Here is a 24,090-nt window from a genome sequence, read left to right on the forward strand (position 1 = left end):
GGCAATGTTCTTCATGTTCAAAAAAAGTTAGTAATTGAGATTCTTTCCCTGAATTCGTCAGAAGAGAAAATACTAAAGCTAAAGTGGGCTGTCTACTCACCCTGCCATTCAGAGGTACTTAGCACCACATAAGTACACCCCCAGTGGCTCATTCCTATCCTCTGCAGGAATTGGAACTCATGATTTCAAAGTTCCTCACAGGGCTAATGTATTCTGAAATGCAATCTTCTTGTTACTATTTTGTACATCTGTAGGTAAAAATGTATGTCATCTCAGAAAACAGTCATAGGGCATGCTTCACATGCCTAACCTACTGTTTATTTTCTAGAATGTGCATTTAAGATAATAAAGACATCTTAGCAGATTAAAAAAAAATTTTTCATCTTCAGAACGTCCAGTTAATAGACAGCTATAGTCTAAGTAAATGAACTAGTGTTGTGTCCAGAATAAAGAACTCTGTGACTAAGAAAAAAAAGTCCATTTTAAAAATAAGAGCAAAATATTTGAATTGATATTTCCAAAATGAAATAAGATGGTAAGCATGTGAAAATAAATTAAAAATAACTCCGTAGAAAGCTGAAACTTCAAACCCCAAAGAAGTCACTTTATAGACCCTGTAGAACAGCTAAAATCAAGAAAATTGACAGCTGAAGGTGTAGGTGTGTTTGAATACTTCCCTAGCATGTCCATGACCTTGGAATCAACTTCCAGCACTAGATACACATATGTACACGCATACAAAAAATAAAAAGACAAAATACTGCCGATATCAACTGTTGATAAAGAGGTGAAACAATTAGAACTGAGATATTGTAGAAATAGAAAATGGTAGGTAGAGTCACTTTGGGGAAAAAATGTAGCAACAAGTTTTAAAGATAAGCAATCACTTCCATAAAATTCAGTAAGCTTACCCAGTAGGTTATAAACACCTAGTCAAAAAATATTGATAGCAATATGATTAATCAGTCAAATCTGGAAGCAACCAGAAGTAAATGAGCTGCCAAGTAGAAACAAGGGATGCCCTCCTATGCAATGATGTAATATTGTTATTATTAATGAAAGTAAATGAGATATTATCAACACAACAGCTTAATCTCAAAATCATTTTTCTAAGAAGTCAAACCTATACACAGAATTGCATATGATCCATTTTATATTAAAAAATGCCAAGTCAAGGCATAGCTACAGTGAAACACCTATCGATGCCTAGGGCCAGAGGTTAGAGGATAATCAGTGACAAAGTTCATGAAGAAATGTTCTTAACATGATGTAATATTCTCTATATTGACTATAGTAAATGTTACAATTATGAAAGTTCTTCTAAATGGATACTTAGACATTCTAATATATGTATATGATCATAAAGTAAAATCATTACAGAAACTTGAAAACAAATTTTTCTGTGGGCATGATGGCAAAGGAGGGTCTTCCGATGTAGCACAGCATCTTACTTCAGTATTATCCTCAGCATTCCGTGTGTGAGTTCCTGTGCAGGCAGCACTTCTGGAAATCTCTAAAGACTATGTGTAGGAGAAAACACCCATCAAATGTTCCCTGGTTCCATGTGAAAGTATATGTTTGTTATTATGACTATTAGAGAAACACATTTTCTTAGGCTCAATGACTTTTTGTTTTCTTTCCTGAGGTTTATATTATTTTTGTTGTTGTTCCAGGTATGTGTTCTACGTCGTCGGAAAGCTTCGTTTTATGGATTTGTTCAAATGATCACATAATATTCTTCAACTTTGTAATGTGATGCATTGAAAGTTTTTTTTAAAACTTTATATTCTTAGAATGTTTTATGAAGTTAAATTAGATTATTAATGTTTATCATAGAATTTTTAAATGGTCTTTAAATCTTTTTAATTTATTTGTATTTCATACAGAACATCTCAATAAATCTTAATCATCTTTATACTCTCTCACTGGTACCCTCCCATAGACCCCCCCACTGGAATTCATGCATATTGTCATTTGTGTTAAAGATTATTATGTCAAGTTAGTGTCCCCAAATATTCCTCAGTGCAAGTTCATTTACTGAGGTCAGTCAGCCTAGCTATAGAGTCCCTCTAAGTGACACATCTACAATGCAACCTCTGCATCTAATGCTCACGGAACATAGAACAAAGGGTACGGAGGGCACTAATGGATATCTCAGTTCTCATTAATGAAGCTCCCTCATGCAACAGAGGCTCAGGAACACAAAAGGTCACAAATGGCCAAAGTGTAGAGATGAAGAGTCTGCAGAATACTGGTCATTGGACAGGACTACCATACTAAACTTCACCCACACAGGAATCAGGGAGCACTGTGGAAGAGGAAGCAGAAAGATTGACAGAGCCAGGGAGGAGGTGCGTAACCATATGGAAATAGAGTCCTATCATAGAATTTTTAAAAAGAGCCTTTTTGACAGTATTAGACTTAAAGAAAATTATGATGATTCAGTTTCCATGTTTTCTGCAGTTAGTTTCCATTTTGTATTAGCAACTTAAATGGATATATTTGCCACAAATACACAAATTTTGGTAGTGAAGATTTCCTTAATTTTAACTTCATATTCGACCTGTTCCAAGTTCTCAGGACATTGCATTAACTGTCATACTCCTGAAGGTGCTCCGGGCTGTGCCACTTTCTCAGACTGATTAGTTTTGATGACACTGAAGGTTTTAAGGGAATTTTGTAGAATGTCTCTGGGTTTGGATTTATTTGATAGTTTTCCTCTGAAGAGACAAGAATTATTTTTCTTTCCTTCTTTCTTTTTTTAAGAGGAAGAGACAGAGACAGTATCATTTTTATCACATCATTTGGGGAGTGCCTACGATGACCATGATTTTTCACTGTCAACACAATGAACTTGGCAGAGGTAGGCATTTCCACTGTCAGGTCCTGCACCTCTGTTCATGCTTTGTAATACTTTACTATTTTTATTTAGATCTTGATATGGAACCTCACTGTGTAGCTCAGGATGGTCTCAAATTTCTGGGTTCAAGCAGTCCTCCTTCCTCAAGCTCCCTGGTAGCTAGTACGAATGGGGTATACCAAATGCCCAAATACATGCAAAAAGTCACCACATATAGACACATTTAGGAGTGGAGAGATTAGAAGCTATATAAATTATTTTAAAATTGATATGGGAGACTTTTATTATCTGTTCTATTTATATACTTATGCAACTAATACTTTGTATTACTATGAACTCATACGTGCTTGTTATCCTTAAGGTTATAATTTCACACGACTTTTCTTTGTTTCTAATTTGTCTGTTCCAACATCTGGAACTGTTTTCCTTCCTTCCTGTGTCTTTTTGCTATAATCCAGTCACCTTGGAGAGTTTTGTTTTGATTTGTCTGAGGGCTTTTTTATTTTCTGGTGCTCTGAGATGCACCACACTCATCTTGCTATTTCCTTCCCCAGTTCTAAAGCCTACCATTTCTTTTTTTATTTTTTAATACTTTTATTGAATTTTTGTGTATTTCATACAGAACGTCTTAATCATCTTTATACCCCCTTCCCCCTTCCCTCCCTTCCTTAGCGTCCCCACTGGAATTCATACATTCTGTTATTTGTGTTAAGGCCTATCATGTCAAGTTAGTGTCCCCAGTCATCCCTCAGGGCAAGTTCACCCACTGAGTTCTAGACAGTCTATCTAGAGTCCCTCTCTTTAAGAAGATCAGCTCTTTCTCACCCAGCAGTAATCAGCTGCCAATAAGTATTTGACTAAGACTGGGGTCTGCTGTCCATTTCCACAGTTCTGTGCTGGGATTTTGTGTGCTTGAGTCTGCATGGGTCTAGTGCATGCTGACACCATTGCTGTAGGTTCATATGAGAAGAGTCCCAGGAGCCTGTGGGACTTTATTTCCATATGGCCATGCACCTCCTCCTGGATTCTTACAATTTTTCCTCCCCCTCTTCCCCAATTGTCCCTGAGCCCTGGGTGGGTGGATTTTAATATAGGAGACCCCACTCTGTAAATTTAAGACCTCCAAGGACTCTCCATAAATTTAAGGCTCCATACTTTGTGCATCGTAAGAAATTACATTGATCTAAGGATGTGTGAGCTTTGAGTTTTTTTCTAAGATCTATGACCTCTCCAGCTATGTATATTTGACTAGGTTTACAGTACCACACTTGAGTTTCTTCCCACTCAGTAGGCTTTAAGTCAATTAGGTATATGTTGATTACCCCCAAGATAAAAGTGCCACTACTGCACTAATGTTGTTTGCTGTGTTGGTCATTGATGCGGTTTTTAGGCTTTGAAGCTGCGGTCAGTTCCAGCTCCATTGCTCTAAATTCTGTGTCCAAAGTATGCCTGTCTTCAGCAATTGGGTTTTTCTTCAAGTTCTGGAAGGCAATCAAGGGCTGTGGCAATAGCCTGTGTAAATTTGTGAGTGTCTTGGACTACCATGGAGAACAATTCAAAGGAAGGTTTCTCCTGTCTGGCACTTTCTTGTTGGGTAGCCTTCAGCTCTACGCATGGACTCATGTAGAGTTATTGTATGTGTGATTTTTTTCAGTAGATTTTTGAATTAAAACAATTCCCTTCGGTTTTTTTTTATACTAGGTAGGTATTATTTATCTCTCCTCTCTCTCTTCCTGTCTTATCATAACTCCCCACCCTCCCCATTTCTCCCTTGATAATTCCTGTTTGCTATGGCCCCATACCTCTTGAGTGCCTTCTTCCCCTTTGTCCCACAGTTCCTTGTACAGCCCTCCTATTTAACTACAAATTTCTCCCTTAGTAACACCTGTCTTCTACTATTCTTCTCACTTAGTTTCCTTCTTTCCCCTTACTTCCCTGGTTCTCTTCTCTTTTCCTGGTTCTTGGAGTTACATCATGATATATACTAACATATAAGGATTCAGTGCTAGGATCCACAAATGAGGGAGAACAAATGTATTTTGTTTTCCTGAGTCTATGTTACTTCGCTTACTGTAAGTTTCCAGTTCCATCCATTTACCTGCAAGTTTCATTATTTCATCTTTCTTTGTCAATGAGTAGAACTCCATTGTGTAAATGTACCACATTCTCATCAACCATTCATCAGTTGAGGGACACTTAGGTTGCCTCCAACTCCTAGCTATTGTGAAAACAGCAGCAACAAACATGGTTGTACAAGTATCTCTGTAATAGGATGAGTCTTTTGGGTATATGCCAAGGAGTCATACAACTGGGTCATGTGGTAGTTTCATTTTATTTTTATAAGAGTTCTCCACACTGCTTTCCATAGGGGTTGCATCAGTCTGCAATCCCACCACCAGTGAATGAATGTTTCCCTTTCTCCACATCCTCACCAGAATTTGGTATCATTTATTTTCTTGATCTTAACCATTCTGACTAGGGTAAGATGAAATTCTAAAGTGTTTTAATTTGCATTTCCCTAATTACTAATGATGTTGAACACTTCTTAAGATGTTCCTTAACCATCTTTATTTCTTCTTTTCAGAACCCTGCTTGGACTTTTAGCCCATTTTTAAATTGGGTCATTTGTTTTGCTGCTTCTTTGTTTTGCTTTTTGTTATATATATTCTGTTAGATGTGTTCCTGGTGAAGACTTATACCACTCTGTGGGTTTTCTCTTCATTTTATTGATTGTTTCTTTTGCTGTACAGGAGATTTTTAGTTTAATGAGATCCCACTTATTGATTATTGATCATAATTCCTGAGCAACTGATGTCCGATTTAGAAAGTCCTTTCCTGCCCCTCTATCTTGTAGTTTGTTGTCAATGTTTTCTTCTAATAGTTTCAGAGTTTCAAGTTTCACATTGCAGTCTTTGATCCATTTGGAGTTGACTTTTGTACAAGGTGAAAGATAAGGATATAGTTTTATTCTTCTACAGGTGAAGATCCAGTTTTGCCAGCACCATTTGTTGAAGATACTGTCTTTCTTCCACTGTGTGTTCTTCACACCTTCATCAAATATCAGGTGGATGAAATTGGGTGTACTTATGTTTAGGTCTTCAATTGTCGTCCATTGAACTATATATATTTTTGTATCAGTACCATGCTCTTTATATGACTATAGCTCTATAATATAGTTTGAGATCTGGTATAGTAATTCCCCAGCACTGCTCTTTGTGCTTGGGGTTGCTTTGCCTATCCAGGGTCTTTGTGCTTCCCTATGAATTTTTGGAAGTTTTTTTTTTTTTTTTGCTAATTCTGTGAAGTATGTCAAGGAAAAGTTATTTAGCTTACAGTTCCAAAAGGGCAAGAGTGAGTCCATCATGGTGGGGTGGTATGGTGACAGAGGTGGCTGGAGGAGGAGCAGAAGCTAAGGTCTCACATGTTTAAGCAGGCACAGGAAGCAGGAAAGCAACCACAGATGGTCATTTTCAAAATATTAATTCTTCCAATTCATGAGCATGGGAGGTCACTCCATCTTCTGGTGTCTTCCTCCTCCTTCTTTAAAGGTCTAAAATTTTCATTGTAGAGGTCTTTGAATTTTTGGTCAGGTTTGTTTATTTATTTATTTATTTATTTTGAGGCTGTTGTGAATGGGCAGTTACCTGTAATCATTCTCTGCTTGCTTGTTATTGGTATATGGAAAAGCTATAAAATTTTTGTAGATTAATTTTGTAACCTGACACTTTACCAAAAGTGTTAATCAGTTCTAGGAGTTTTCTAGTGGAAGTTTTGGAATCCCTTATAGCATCATATCATTTGCAGAAAGGGATAATTTGACCTCTTCTTTTCCAATTAGTATGCCTTTAATTTCCTTTTCTTGTCTTATTGCTGTAGCAAGAATTTCAAGCACTGTATTGAAAAGGAGTGGAGATAGTGGACATCCTTGTCTGCTTCCTAGTTTTAATGGGAATGCTTCTAATTTTTCTCCATTTAGAATGACCTTGGCTTTGGGTTTGTTGTATATGGTTTCCTTTAGGACATTTATTATGAATGCATAATGAATTTTGTCAAAGACTTTTTCTGCATCGATTGAGATTACCATGTAATTTTTGTCTCTTTGTCCATTTATATGCTTTATGACATCTAATGACTTATGTATATTGAAATACTCCTGCATCTCTGGAATTAAACCGAGTTGATCATGGCAGATTATCTTTTTGATATTTGTCTGTATTTGGTTGGCAAGTATTTTGTTGAGGATTTTTTGCACCTATGTTCATTAATGATATGGATCTATAATTTTCTTTTTTGGCTGTGTCTACCTTGTTTGGTATTAAAATGATGCTGGCCTCATAGAAGGAATTTGGGAATTATCCCTCCATTTCTATCTTTTTGAATAATTTAAATAGTATAGGTTGTAAATCTTAAATATTTGGTACAATTCTGCTATAAGTATATCTGAGCCTGGGGTTTTTTTAGTCAGGAGGTTTTGTATTACTGTTTCAATTTCCTTATATGTTATGGGTCTGTTTAAATTATTGATCTCTTCTTGGTTTACATTTGGTGGTTCCCATGAATTTAGGTATCCATCCATTTCTCTTCGGTTTTCAAATTTAATAGAGGTTTGTAAACTTTAAAAAAAATTATTTTTTTTTATTTGATGTGTATGCGTGTATTGCCTGCATGTAGGTAAGTGCACTCATGTCATGCAATGCCCGCAGAGGTCAGAATAGGCTGTCGGATTCCCTGGGACTGGAGTTACAGACAGTTGTTAGCTGTCATGTGGGTGCTGGGATTCGAACCAGGGTCTTCTGCAAGAACAACCAGTGTTCTTAACTGCTGAGCTATCTCTCCAGCCCTGAGTATAGGTTTTTAATGTATTCCCTTATAATGTTCTGGAACTTTTTGGTGTCTGTTATGTTTCCCCTTTTATCTCTAATTTTGTTGATTTGGATTTGCTCTGTCTTTGTTTTGAATAACTGGGCTGAGGGTCTGTCTATCTTGTTTAGCTTTTCATTGTTTAGCTTAGATTCATTAATTCTTTCTATTGTTTTCTTTGTTTTTATTTTATTAGTTTCTGTTCTGATTTTTGTTTCTTCTTGTTAGCTGAGTTTGAGTTTCTTTTGTTCTTGCCTTTCCAGAATCTTGAGTTACAATGTTAAGTCATTTTGTGCTCTTTATTTGTACTCTTTCTGATTTTTTTTTTAGTGTAGGCACTTAGAGCTCTAAATTTCCCTCTTAAGACTGCTTCCAAAGTGTCCCAGGGGTTTTGTTGCACTGTATTATTGTTTTTGTTTAGTTCCAGGAATACTTTTATTTATTTCTTAATTTCTTCTTTGACCCATTCTTCATTCAGGAGTGTGTTGTTTATTCTCCATGAGTTTGTGTAGTTCTTAGGGCTTCTTTCAGTGTGTAGTGGTCTAATTGAATTCATGGAATTGTTTTTAATTTTTGGTATTTTCTAAGGTTTGTTTGCTGCCCACTATGTGGTCAATTTTGGAGAAAGTTCTAGAGTGTACGGAAAAGAAGGTGTATTCTTTGTTGCTTGTGTGGAATATTTGGTAGATGTCTATTAAGTCCATTTGATGTAAGGTGTCATTTAATTCAGCTGTCTCTCTGTTTATTCTTTGACTGGTTGACCTGTCTAATGGAGACAGTGGAGTACCTGTAGTCAGCTGGGATTAATCTGTGTTTTAACATTCTGTAGTACTGTTTTTGCAAATTTGGGTGCACCAGAGTTTTGTGCATACATGTTCATGATTGTAATATCTTCTTGGTCAATTGTTCCTTGATCAGAATGAAGTGACCCTCTTTATCTCTTCTGATTAGTTTTAGTTTGAAGTCTATTTTGTCAGAGAGTAGAATTGCAACCCCTGCTTCTTTCTTAGTACCATTTTCTTGGAATATTCTTTTCCAACCTTTCACCTAAAGGTGGTGCCTCTATTAAAGGTGAGATGGGTGTCTTGTGAATAACAAAAGGGTGAATTTTGTTTCTTAATCCATTCAACTAGCCTGTGTCTTTTGACTGGGGAGTTCAGCCACTGTTACATAAAGTTATTATTGAAAGCTTTGTATTGGTTGCCATCATTTTGATTTCTATTTGCATTATTGGTTTAATTTTGTGTTTCCACAATAATACTTTCATTTAGTTTCTTTATGTTGCTCATTGGATATAGTTGTTCCTCTTTCCATTCTTTGTATTGCTTCAAGTGTTCTTTGAAGGGCTGGTTTTGTGTTTCAGCCTATTTATGTCATGGAAGAGTTTTCTTTCCCCTTAAATTGTAATAGACTTTTTTGCTGGATAAAGTATTCTGAGTTGGCAACTATGGTCATTTAAAACTGGGAATACTTTGGTTCAGGATCTTCTGGCTTTCATAATTTGTATTGATTTAATACAATAATTCTGATTTAGTACTGTAATTTGCATGGGTTTTCCTTTATATGTGACTTACTGTTTTTTCTTTTGTAGCTTTCTGTATTCACTCTTTGTTCCGTACATTTAGTGCTTATACTATGATACGCCATAGGGAGTTTCTTTTCTGATCCTATCTATTTGGTGTTCCATGTGCTTCTTGTATTTGTATGGGAATGTCTTTCCTTAATTTTGGAAAATTCCCTTCTACAATCCTGTTTAAGGTCTGGTTAATACCATTAACCTAAAATTCTTCTCCTTCCTCCATGCCTATGATGCGTAGATTTGGCCTTTTCATGGTGTCCCACATCTCCTTCATATTCCATTGCTGTGTTTTTATAAATTTTTCATAATCTTTGCTAGAGCAGTCTAGTTCTTCAACTTTATCCTCCAGTTTTGATATTGTTTTCCATTTCATTCAATAGGCTTTCTCTTATTGTTTCAAATTGGCTTATTGAGTTTTTTACTTCCTTCTTTATTTCAGCCTGTTTTCTTCAAAATTTCTATCTCTTTTGTGAATTCAATCAGATATTTATCCCTATGTTGTTTTACTTCTTTGATTTGTTTGTGTGTTCCTTAAATTCTTTGAATTCTTTGGTCATGTTCATTATTGCTCTTATCCTGGGTTATCTCTAGATAGATAGAACTCTTCTATAGGACTGGTGGTGTTTGGTGGGAACATATTATTTTGGTTTTCCATATATTATTTTCTTGTCATTTTGGCACATGGATTTCTTTTGTTGTTTGTGATTCTGGTGTGAAACCCCAGCCTTCCTTTGTTGAGTTGAAGTCTGCTTCTGTTTGTATTATTAGTATGCCTTGGATATTTTCTTATTGGGTATGTAAAATTGTTTTGACCAGGCTTCAGGTTATCTCAGATTTTATATTGGAGGGAATAGAAGACTTTCAGTCCAGCTACTCAGGAGCTCCCACAAAGGCTCAAGTCAGACTCCAGTTAGGTGCTTTTAAGCTTCCTCCTAAGGTCTGGATCCCTCCTAGTGGGAGGTCATAGCACAATTTGAGAAGCTCTCCAAGGGGTGCCCTGATTTAGGCATGCTCAGGCATTTTGCAAAGGTCTGGGCCCCAAATAAAGGGCAGAGAAATCTAGCCCTGATGAAGTGGGAGGGACCGCATATAGTCCCAATGTAGGGGTTTATAGATTTTGCGATTTGAGGAAGCTCACCACCACCCTGAGGCTGGATCCAGGCACTCTCAGGGAGCCTGCTAAGGTCTCAAGCCTACTACTTTTATCTGAGACACATATGCATAAAGCTGCTGTGAATGACTGGGTTCTATGAAGTGTGGAAACGAATTCTCAAATTAAGATATATTTCCCCAAGTGAGATCTATCTATCTATCTATCTATCTATCTATCTATCTATCTATCTATCTATCTATCTATCTATATAGTTGAGTAAATACATTTAATTTTCTTAGGAACTGCCAAAGTATCTTGCAAGGTATCTATACAGTTTTGCAGTTGAGCTCATAATAATGAGAGTGTTTTGTTCAGCCCGTCTAGTAGATGTGCAGTGGTGTCTCACTGTTTTTTTACTTTGCAATTCTATAATAGTAAAGCCTGTAGCGTAGCTTTTCAAATGCTTATTTACTAGGTTTCAATTACTTTGTCTTAAAACAATTTTATTCATCTAGTCTTTAAAAATTTCATACATGTATACAATGTATTTTGATCATATCCATTCTTCCACAGCCCCCTCTGACTTCTCACGGACTCCCTATCCTCCTTTTTTCTTAATGACTCACAGAGACCAGTTAGTACTGCCCAAATGTGCATAGGGTCATCCAGTGGAGCATAGACACCCTATGAGATGACTACAAGCCAGAAGAAAACTGACTCTCCTCCTTCTATGTTTCCACATTATTTAATGATCTGTTCACATCATTTGCCTACTTAGTAAGTGGGTAGTTTATTTTCTTACTGTTGAGTTTTAGGAGCTCTTTCAGTATTTTGGCATACAGTTGTTCTCAGATGCATATGTTGTAAATGCTTTCTCTAGAGTGAGAGTTATTTTTATATTCTCTTTGTAGTGTCTTTTGTAGAATATGAATTCTTCATTCTAAATAAAATACAACTTATCAAAATTTTATTTCAAGGAAGATGCATTAGTATTGAAGAGTGTTTTACAAAACTTATTAAAAACTTGAATTTTACATTTATGTATATGGTCTGTTATGGGTTACTTTTGAAATAAGTGCAATCAATGTGTTTGTCTTTATTTTGTATATGACATCCAACTGTTCCAGCCCCATTGCTGAAAGCGTCTCTTTATTGAGCTGCTTTCTTCTTTTTCCAAAGATCATTTAGCTATTCCAGTAGGGTACATTTCTTTTCCATTAATCCATGATTCTGTCCTTTCACCAATCCCAACGTTCTCTCTCTTTACACTAAATCTTGAAATCAGGTCATGATTCTTTTTTGCCTTTAAATATTTTTCATTTCTTCTTATAAGCCCATAAGTTCATTAGAGGCAGACTTTTTTTTGCAGGTTATGAGGTAACTAATTGTATTACAATCAGAGGGACTCTTGTTTTTAATGCAATATGTCATGCTGACTTTTTATTATTTTAAGATTTATTTTGAAGAAATTTTTATACAAATGTATATCATATATTAACTATTTTCATTATTCCTTGCACTAAAATCCTTTTTACAATTATTATGAACCAGAATTTTTCTCTCCAAATAGTGTGCACATGCATGTTTGTGCATCTTGTTTCTGTGTGAGATCAGAGCCCTACCATGCAGTCAGGTAGGCCTCAAACTCACAACTATCCTCCTTCATCAGTCTTCTAAGTACTAGGAATATAGGTGTGAGTTGCCACACCCAGTTAATGAGCCAGAATTCTACATTGTCTTTAGCAATGTTGTGAAGCTACAGATTGCTACCGTCCTTCTTTTGTAGATGGCGAAAACAGGCTGAATGATATGGACAGACTGGACTCTGAGCACAGGTGTGTCAGGCTCCATACTCACTTCTTGTAAGAATCACCACCATATGATCTCTCGTAAATCCTCACCCTCGCTACCTGTGTACTATTTACATAGCTGATAATAAGTACTTAGTTGTTTTCATTGTAGAAGGCATATAACTTTGTTTTACCAGTGAGGGAATTAGTTTCTTAAGAGGGTAACATATTATGTGTTATGGTCAACAATTGCATCTAGTACAATGTTATGGAGAAATTAATTGTTCAATAGATCCTGCTTAAGTAGCTAACATTTTATTTTTTCATATTTTAATAATACTGGTAAGGTACTTTTTACTGAGAAAAACATTTATTTGGGATGATATGATATTTATTTTGAATTAAAATGCATGTTTGTGGCTAGGGTTTTTGCTCTCTGGTAGAATGATTGCCTAGCATGTGTTGGTGCTAGGTTTAATGCCTAGTACAACAAAGGAACAGCCAAACACATAAAGCATATACGCAATAATTAATGAAAACTAAAGGAAGGTCTACACTACTAAGGGACATGAGATAAAAGGAAGAGTAGTGTTTGGGCTTTTAACGTTTGTGTGTATGTGTGTATATATGTATGTGTGTTGTGCACATTCTTGTGTGTGAGTTTAGACACGTGCCATGGGACACATAAGGATGTCAGAGTTTATCCTCTCTGTTGATTCTTACCTTTTACTTCAAGATGGATTTTTCTCCTGATCACAGCTGTGTTTATCAGTCTACCTGGGCTACAGCTTCTAGGGATTCTGCCTCTGCATCCCATTTTGCTGTAGGAATTCTGGTATCACAAACATGTTGCAGCAACTGGTTTTATATAGGTTCTGAGGATCTAAACTGAGGATCTCATACTTGGGTGGCAAATGCTTTACCCACTAAGCTGTATCTTCAGCCACACTGTCATTTTTGTTTCTTAGCAATACAACACACTTGTGTGGCTACCTCTGAGTTTCATCAAATTTTAGGCATATGCATTTCTACAACACACACTGGATGATAATGTAATAACCAAGCATCAGAAATTATCCTGTGGCCAGGACCACAGTCAATGTTAACAAAAATATGTTGCTAGCATTACGGTAACAGACTCACATCTCAAATCAAGAAAAAAGAAAGATCATGTTTTTCTTGCCACAATTTGTTCCTCTGTATAATTTCATCATTATGAATACTTGTTTAAAACTCATTTACAGAGCAGATTGCCAACGACTGTCTACAACTCTTGTGGGCTTAGGTGCATGGAGTTCACATCTGGGTATTAGACCTTTAAGTGCCCTTTTCTTGCCAACCACACTTAATTCTTGAAGGTACCAGAATCAAAATGATGATAGATGGTGAATGTTGTTACTTGCTTATCTTTTCTACCACCTTCTATTTTAGTTCCAAAGAATATACTTTTCCTAATACATTCTTATACCTTTGGAATCAGTTCCAGTCAGGGTAGTTAACGAGTGGTCTGGTTCTTTTGTGGCGGTACTCCAAGTTGGCTTTCAATTACTATTTCAAATAAAATGACTTTACTACTCACTAATTCCTCTGTGTAGTAAAAGTCTCAGAGTAGTCTGGATGCCTCCTTTTATGATAATAAATTCCACTATGGGGAAATTGCGATGAGAGTTGGTGGTTACTCACATCGTGCAAAAACACTTGACGGGTCTGTGATTCAGAAAGGTCTGTACATATATGCGCATCCACAGCCATGATGACCAGCCTGGTGGTTAGAGGTACTGGCAGGAATAGGTGGCCGTCTGGAGACAGTACAGCAGGGATCTGGGAAACTGAACCTACTGGTTGGGGGGCTCCAGTGTTCTCAACCACTTGCAATCACTCTGATGCAATTGTGCTGCCAAAATAAAATTAAGGACATTGGAACGTATTTCACAGGATGATAGATAAATGTAGGAAAGAGAGCACACTTAAAAATATTGGAAAAGAACAAAGAAATTGGAGATTAATGTGGGAGGATAAAATTTCTCAACTATTATTGGCACTATAAACCTTGCATAACAAAATTTTCCAGCCTTGTTCAGTCTTGACACTACCACACAAAATAGAGAGCCGAACTCTTACCATCTTTGTCACTCAACAGCAATACTGAGACAAATATTAAATTTTAGTTCTTGCCCAACATGTTAGCTTTGGATCACAGACTTCCAACAGGGCATAGTCTCATCAAATCTTAGTGATAATAAAGCTCACTAGTTAATTGGTCTTTGATACTATAAGACTTAATGCATTGTGAAATGATGTTCTTATTTAGGTATAGGTGACAGGGCATGAAGTCAGAAAGAAAGGGAAGACACAGGGACATTTGCTTACAGATACAGTCAGAGACATATGAATTGCCATATAAGTGTTCTGTGGTACAAATTGCATGATCAGTACTCAAACTCCCTTTACGAAAGTGGACAGTGAGTATATCCTGTGTCTCAACCAGATGAGGGCAACCTCCTTTGAGGAAAGATCTCTTCTGTATTAAAAAGAAAAGCATATTTTATAATCTAAAGAAGACTGCCATAAAGCCCAAACTGGAACTAAAATTATGAAATATGGCATAACTAATGATTAGATAAAAAACAGTAATAACTGTCCCCTTAGTGAGATATGAACTTTATCCCAAAAGTTCTATCCCCAAAGGCAATTGCCTGTAGACTTTCATTCCTTGGCAAGACTTGGTAAGAAATTAAAAAATTTAAAAGGAATCAGATTTCAACTGCTATAATTGAAAATGTCCAAGAATTGTTTTTCTATTGCTAGACTGAAAATAAACCAGGGCTGGTCTTCCAGTAAAAGAAAAAGATACCCAGGCTGTCACCTTTGGGCAAGGTCACAGTTGAACTGAGAGTACAGGGGCTTCAAGGTAGCTATGAAGCTGAAAGCTAACCTGGAACAAATATATTCATTTAGGTTCTCCTTTCTGGCCCTTAGCTAAAGAAGTTAAAAGGTAAACTGATCACAATACATGGTCAGTTATTATGTATTCATATCTTAGACATATTCTGAGTTCCAGGCCACATAGAGGATCTGTTAGCGACTAGAAGATAAACCAAATTATACTGAGGTAAATATTTCCTCCTTGCTTAGCTCAAAAAGATGGAGTGCTGTCATTGAGCCCAAAGTCCATGCCACTCTGAGAGCAGGGAAATTTGTACCCCAAGTTTTTAAAGATTATTTGTTAATTTTAATTAATACATAAAAGTTGCTGCCATTTCAACGAGAAATCATTCAATCAGAAGTCTTTATGTGAGAGTACATCTAATTTTTCTCCATATATGTAAAAACTATAATATTTTACATTTTACCCCCAAATTTCTAGAGTAAATACAATCATGTGGTATTTACCTCACCTAGTCAAATTTAAATATTCTATTATTTTTATTTTATGTGAATGAATGTAATGCTTGTATGTGTGTAAGTGTCATGCAATGTCTGCATAGGTCAGAAGAAGGTGTCAGATCCCCCGGAACAGTTGTTAGCCACCATGTGGGTGCTGGGAATCAAACCCGGATCCTCAATAAGAGCAGTCAATGCTCTTAACCACTGAGCAAACTCTCTAGCCCCTCACCTGGTCAAATTTAAAGTTACTCATTAAAATAGAGTCTAGAGATGCCACACAGAGTTTTGCCTGAGGGCATAGGTTGGGCTGACCTATTCCTGTAATCCATTCCAAATTGGTGATATTCTTATAAAAAGATTGGTATAAAATTTCAAAATTCAATGAAACAGCTAAATTCAAAGTTACTTACTTGCAGTTTGGTTTTCCATATTTTTCTATAGATATTAGTAGGTAACTGAATATTTTATATAAAAATCTTTTTTAACTTTAAATGTAGCTACTTATTCATTGACTAACTACTGTAGGAGTTGCCTTCTTTAGGATTCTCATATCTACTATGAAGCACAATTCTTTAAAAGCCAAAAGCTATGTGTTTGGAAGCTGCATAATTAAAAATCACTTTCTATGCAGAAAATAAAAACAAGCACTAAATTAAATACCCCAAAACATAATGTGTCAGAGACTATGCTCTTAAAGTGACTTCGTTAATGACTTCTGTTGGAAGCACACTACAGAATACAAAATGTTTTTAACATGATATCACACAGGAGTGTCTCAGTAAAGCTAAAATTAGTTTAGAAAATATATTCTAACACAAATCTAAAATAAGTTCACAATTTCATAGATTATTCTTCCACTTTGTTTTTCATTTCTAATAAAAATATATTTAGACTACTTAAACTTTGAGTATGTTTGCCTGGTAGTTTTAAACCTTACATTGTTACTGTCAATAGAGTATGAGTTATGAAAATATTTTCATCATTACTGACTAATTTAAAGAAATGAAAGTAAATTTTATTATATAAATGTACACAAACTTCTGAGTTATGTATTAATTTATCTTAAGACACTATCACTAACCCACTATCAGGATGACAGGCATACTGTTAAAAAGCAATACCCTGTCTGATATTGTACTGATTGTTAATTACATAAACTCCAAGGCTTCCCAAATGACTTTGAATTTGATTGTTTTGTAGGTACATTTAGCTAGGTAAGAGGATAAGACACTTTCAATTAGTTTGTTGACTGATTGGTATCTATTAATCACACAGACATATGGAGTACAGGCCTCAGCTTGTTTTCTTGCTTCAGGCCCTGTAAATAGTGGGGGTAGCTATCTATGTTTTGATAGACCAGATGGAATTTGAATTTTATCTTGGCAAGATGTATTTGCAAAGGGTTGTTCATCTGTGACTATTTCAGTGTGAGAACCCTGAGGAGACCATATATTCAGTTGACTTGGATTAAAATGATATCTAAAAACTAGTTCATAGAATTTTCTTAACTTGCACGATAAATTATTTTTTTACCTTGTTTTAAGTGCTTTTTTAATATAAGAAATTATAATAGGGACTGGAGAGATGGCTCAGCTGTTAAGAGTTCTGGCTGTTCTTGCATAAGACCTGAGTTTGAATCTCAGCACCCACAAGGCAACTAACAACCATCCATACTCCAGTTTCAAGGAATCTGACACCTTCTTCCATTCTCTGTGGGCATTGCCTGATATGGGTGCCACACATGTAGGCATAACACTCACACAAAATTTTAAAAAATCAAAAAATTATGTCAGTGATGAGCCTAGATGCTGACTTGTGAGTTATCTACAATCTGCTCCCAGTATAGTAGACCTCATGTAGAAATATCACAATTTACTTGCTTATTCATTATTTTTCTGGTTATGTATTATTAATTCCCTTTAGGAGAGAATTCAGTGCAGTATGCTATTTCCATTAGGAGAGTGAAAACTGAAGCTTTCCACAGAGGACATCTGTGATGAATCTATCTGATCATCATTTCTATCCCCGTGCCATTGTTGAGCCCCTTGACTTAGTCTTTGTGATTTAAGGTGAGAGCCTGGACTTCTGCAGTCTCTCAATACTGCAGAGTCTGGGTAGCTTGGATGTGATTTAGTGAATTCTTCTGATATATTGACTCAACTGAAAGCCTATTTCTATTTGATTTTATTACATAATTTACCTTGAAATTTTCTATAGTTTTTCTTTTCTTTTTTCTTATATGCCCTGTACCTCTCCACTTTTGACTTGTTTCAATCTTTAGTTTCAAATAAATCATAGCTTAGAAACTTTATTTACCGTTCATTCTTCCAAATTAATTGGAGAATGACTGGAACACTCTTCAACAAGTTTTCTGGATGCTGTAGATACTGCATTTACCTCTCTGAGTCTTTTATGTGATCTAGAAAATAAACATCAGACTGAATGGGTCTCTTGGTCAGTTGTAATGCCATTGTTCTCTGATTCATTACTGTTCTTTTATATACTCAAATTTGGTGCCCACTTAATAATCTAAAGAATAATAGGTACATATATGTGCCAATATATAAATTGATACGAGAACAAAATAAGAAAATAAACTTTTTCCTTTAACTGTTCCTTTTTTATTTCAAAAAATACTGTAGTTTTACATTTTTTTATTCTTCGAAAATTTCATATGTGCATACAATATATCTTGATCATCCGCCCCTCACTCTTACCCTTCAACTCCCTGAAGGACTCCCTATAACATCTTATCCCTATTTCATATCCTCTTTTAAAATTATTTTTCAGTTATATTTTAATGCACTCTATCCAGTTAGAGCTGCCCTTACAAACATGGGTATCGCATTAGCCACTGTGTCATGGGGGAACCAACCAGTGGCCAGATCCTCAAAAGGAGAAGGAATGACTCTTCTCCTGTGCGATCAACTACCAGTAGCCCCTCAGCTGGGATGGGGCCTCTGGAACCCTTCTTTCCTCCATGATGAAATATCTTACTGGCTTATCTTGTGCAGGTCTTGTGCAGGTAACCACAGCTGCTGAGAGTCAGCATTTCACAGCTTTCCTTGAAATCGTACAGTTTTTTCATCTCTTTTTGTGAAAGTCCCTGAGCCTTGGGTAGGGAGGTGATATAAACATTGCATCTACAGCCCGAGCACTCACAGTTGATTATTCTCAGCACTTGGATCTGTAATGAGTTTGCATTAACCACTGCTCACCGCAGTAAGAAGCCCCTCTGACCAAGGTTGGAAGTAGGAGTTCAGTTAACAATGCACACGGAAGAATGAAGTACCAAGTAGTTAGTTTTCGTAAGCCTTGTGTTTATAAACAACTTGATTAAAATGTACTATATTTTAGGTTGGTGTGGTGGCCCATGTCTTTAATCCCAGCACTTGGGAGGCAGAGGCAGGCAAATATCTATGAGATGGTCAGGGCCAGCCAGGGTTTATAGTGAGATCCTGTCTCAAAACAACAATAACAACAATAAAAGCATACATTTCAGTGAACTCAAATGCGAAGATTTAGAATGAGGAGATAAGAAGTTCTTGCTTTACTACTTGTCAATTCAAGCTCCAGTTTTCATAAGAGTCTGTGCAAGTATTCACTTTGTTACACTGTGGACTTTCAGCAGAGGTAAAGAGACTGCAGTAATAATCCCAGGATAGATGATAGGGATTATCTATGTCAAATAGTGATTCATCACAAATGATGAGGGCTGTTTGTGCTGGCTAATAATATTAGTTGCATATTTCCAAAGGCCTGGATATTACCTTTCTGTATAATGTACATGATATCTAAAATTGATGTTTGTGCCTTTTTTGTTCATGTACTAGTTTAACTTTTATTTTCTGATAATACAAGAAAACATTGACATAGTAAATCCTCCTTCTTTGAGTCTGTTAGTAAAGGATAGATTCAATTAAGGTTTATCCAAATAAACAGTAAGTTCTCACAAGAAATTTAAAATTTGTTTACTATATGAGGTAGCTTTTCAAATTTAGAGGTTATGTGGAAAGGAAATAAAACTAGCCTACCAATGAGATATCTACATAGACATGTTTACTGTGGCTCTATTCATAAGATCCATGATACGAAATCAGCCTAGATGTTTGTCAACAGATGAGTCGATATAGATGACATGGCATATGCGCACCAAGGAGTATTATTCAGACGTAGTGTAGAATGAAATCCTCTCATTTGCAGCATGCTTGGAACTGGAAGACATTTTGATAGATGAAATGAACCAGATCCAAACACAACTACTGCTTTATATCTCGCAATATGGAAACAAAAAACCCCTCAATTTAAAACTTGAATAATAATTTCTAGAAGTTGAGAAAAGCATCTGTCGAGAAAGCTAGATATAAAAGAGAGAGTGGATTTGATCAGCGCACTGTTTGCATATAGAAATACACTGACCCCCATACATAAAATGCCCACTAGTCAAAAATAAAATACATTGTAAAATTCTGTTCAGTTTCTTAATTTTCTGTGAAATTGATCCACTGCTGTCTCCTAGCTACATATCAGAAATTACATTGATGAATTAAGCTGCACAATAGATTAAATACATAATGGGTTCAGTAAGATGGTGAGATGTTTCTCGGGGACCAATGTCTTATTTACAGTCCAAACCCGGTTGGACAAGAAGTACCCATCCGTGTTTTTCTTTGTCCACCATTGATCTGAGAGCCTGAGGAAACTGAAACTCATGACAAAAATAGATAAGGACATTTGTTAGAGAGCTTCTGTTATCAGAACATGGCTAGGGAGGTAGTGAAATGACTCCAAATAGATACTTAGCAGTGGGTCTTATCAAAATAGATATCATGTACATCAGCAAAGAACAGATGTTATGTGTCCTACATGGACTAAATCAAGTGAAATATTTTATTTATGTAAACTGACGTTTTATACATAAACCTCAAGTTAATCTATATTGTATATGATGGTAGCTTTTCAGCCCTTGCCTTGTTCTGGGTGACTCCATTTTGCAGGTGCATTTAACTCAATTTTTTGAGTGTAAACACAGAGACAGTATTATACACCTCATTGCTTACACACAACACGTCACCAGTCCAGCATCATCTTGAAGCGCAGACTGATAATTTATTCCTAAATGTAAAATGGTAGTACCCTATAAGCTTATCAAAGCAAATTTTGATCATATGAGCACATGGACATATTAAAACCATATCAAGAAAAACTAGGTCTGAGAACTAATGTAATGTCCCAGACCAAGGAGGAGTGCAGTACCCTCATCTAGGTTCCATAGACAAGACCCCTAACATTGTGATGGCAGTGGCCCCACTGACCTTTCATCACCACTTAGTGTGTGAGTAAGAGACTGACAGGTAAAGAAATTTCAACTGTCCCCGAGGTTCCAGCTCAGCCTGTTCCCCACTACCCGATGGGCTACTAAAACTGATATCCATTCTGTTGTCCATCTGTTCTTCCATTTGGACCTGGCCCTGCATCGTGAATCCAGGGCCTCTGTGATCCTGTCCCTCACTTCGGCAGCTTAACTCAAACCTGAGACATGGTTGAACTTGTGATCTATTAGCTTAGCTCTGTGGCAGTTTCTCCAGAAGTTCTTCCATGGGGTTTTTCAGATGAACTGTGTTCCTATCTCTGTCAGTAAAGAGTAGCTTTGCTCTGTGGCATCTTCTCCAGCAGTTTCCCAATAGGCTAACTGGTGCCCCCATCTCTATCAGCCTTCTTCTTCTACCTCCAGTAAGGCCTCTTTGAACTGTTTGAACACTGTTGTGACCTCTTTAACTCTTTTAAAGCCATTCTTGTAACCTACATATATCAAGATATAATTATTGTGTGATGTGTAATGTGTGGTCTAAAAATGAATATTTGTAAATTAAGATTGGAATAAAAGAAACTGTGTTTTCCAAGAAATAGTTATCAAGAGAAAATGGGACTAACGGAAAATCAAAATCTATGAAGCTGACATGAAGCTTGTGAATTTATTGTATGTCAATAAATTCTGATGTGGAAATACATAAATGTACCCGTCTATGTTTCTGACGGTGTGCTCAAGACAACTGTGACAGTTCAGGGAATTATATATTTTATTTTCTTCCCTATATTTTATGACATTTCTAGCTTGACAAGTTATTTTTGGTGACTGAGGTATAGAATTCAAAACATCAATGGAAACTGCTGTGAGATTTTTCTCTTTATATCTTATTTTCCTAAAATTATTTTAAGGAAATATGTAAGAAACATTCAGGGACAAGACCTAGTCATGAGTGAGCATGAGTCAGCAATTCAGTGAGCCTGGGAACTGGATATAAGTTGGAATGTAATAACTTTCTAGCACTTTAATGTGACTCAGGCTTTTGAACCTTTGAAAATTTTAATATCTGTGGTTATCTGTTTGAACACAATTTTGTAATACAAAGTAATTCAGAGAACGATCTTTCAGACAGGATAAAGCTTTACCAGTATCTCACATTAAGAGAAACATATTACTTGAGCAACTCAACCATGATGAAACAAGAACCATTTATTATGTGAAAGCCCAGGATACCCACAACTAGTGAAAACTTGGTTGCCTAAGAAGAAACTCAAAATAAACCATTTCAGGGAAGAACTTTGACAAACTTAGTGCCATAAAATGTGTGAAAATTTCAATTCTGCATTATAACAACATAACAAAATTCATTTGTGGGTATAACAACATTTTATTTAATCAGTGTCTTGAGATTCATGGAAAAGGAGGGCTGTGATGATGGTGGGGAAGACCGTGGGGTCAGGTGCCATGAATTCCTGTTACAGAGACACTAACAAGCAGGAAAATAATTAGTTACTCATTGTCAACTATATGAGCTAATGAATAGTGAAAACAGGGACTCTCAACAATAGTGATATTCCTAGAGATTAAGAAGCAGAATTACACCTCACAGACCAATCAGGATGGACCACACAGTGCTTCAGCTGGGTACCAGCTGCAGGTCACCAGAAGAACTTTACTGATATTTGTTGGAATCTAGGTTTTGTGTACTTTGTGTAGCAAATTAATTAGTCAAGTGAAAATTCAATTTTAACTAAGTTTACTAACTTTCCCTTACATGTATAAAAATTTTATCCATCTTTAGATTTTGGAATATGATCACTCAGAAGCAGTTTGCAAAACAATACTGTTACAATAGTCAATTTTGAACAAGACTGAATGGTAATGAGCCAAGCAGCTGCTAGTCTTCAGAGCCTGTTGTAAGTATGGTGGCTGTGTATTTAAAAAGTGAGAAACTGGATTGGTTCATGAGACACACATAATGAAGGAGCCTCAGCTCCTATATATGTCTTTGAGTAGTGTTCTGTGACTTGTTTTAAATGTTTGCTTAGAGAGGTAGGATCAGCATAGCCAGTTTGTTATTTGTGGTACTGGTACTGTAACTCTTAACAGAAATTTAGAATCAGTTATCTAGCTGCTAATATCTTACCAGATTTCTAAATCATACTGTTGGCTGTAAATCAGTGTTCCATGCTCTTGTATGTTGTGTTCCCAAGCCTCTTCCGATCCTCTGGCACTGTAGGCCAACGCCATGTGGACAAACATTAGCGTGTCACATAAAGCATCCAGCTGAACAAGGAATTATGAAGAAAACACTAAAAGTGAATTTTAGAAATGGTCAGGAGTTCTTTAATTTTAAAGTGTTATTCTCAATTTTGTTCATACTATTAGAGGATGTGAAAGGATTTACTTTTCATGAATTGCTATATTCTTACAAAATTACTTACTATCTATCCCTGGTTTTTCATGCTTACCAAAATGCCTAAAGTATGTTGTATTTAAAGTAGATAAAATTTAGTTTTGCAAGATTTAAAGCATTCTGGAGATTGGTACAACAATGTAGATGTCCTCAATGCTATTCAGTGGTACACATAAACTGATTAAGACAGGGAAGTTGGTGATAGTGGATTTTCTTGGGCATTCCACTGAGGGATTTAGCAAATAAAATATATTTATTATGTAGCTTCTTGATCAGCTAATGCCGTCCTTGGTCTTTCTTTCCCTCCCTGTCTCCTTCCCTTGCTTCTTTCCTTACCTTCCTTCCTTTCTTCCTTCATGGTTTTATGAAAAAAGGTATTACTATATCCCAGGTTATCCTTGAACTTTATTACTCTCGCCTCTACTTCCTGAGGGCTGAAATTTCAGCCTGGTCACCATACCAGGTACCAGGCTTTAGCCAACTCATTAAACACTGAAAGTTAGATACAAGAGACCAGGAACTTTATCTGATTTCTTCAGTTCTGTATCCCTAGTGCCAAAACTGTCTGGTATAGCATAGACACTCAATTAATATGAAGCCACATTCCTTGCTATCTACAAGATGTGATCTGACGAATGTTGAAAAAAACCTATTACCATGTGTAACTCTAATTCTAATAATTCTGGAAGAGTTCTATTACATTCTGTTTTCAAGTATGAAAACTTGTCAGATGTGTTGTATTGGGTATTTTGGATTCCAGCAGGATAGCAAAAGTCTGGAATACACCTTTAGTTTTC

This window comes from Nannospalax galili, unplaced genomic scaffold (genome assembly GCF_000622305.1).
Source record: "Nannospalax galili isolate Female #2095 unplaced genomic scaffold, S.galili_v1.0 scaffold139, whole genome shotgun sequence".
In the NCBI taxonomy this organism is placed as follows: domain Eukaryota; kingdom Metazoa; phylum Chordata; class Mammalia; order Rodentia; family Spalacidae; genus Nannospalax; species Nannospalax galili.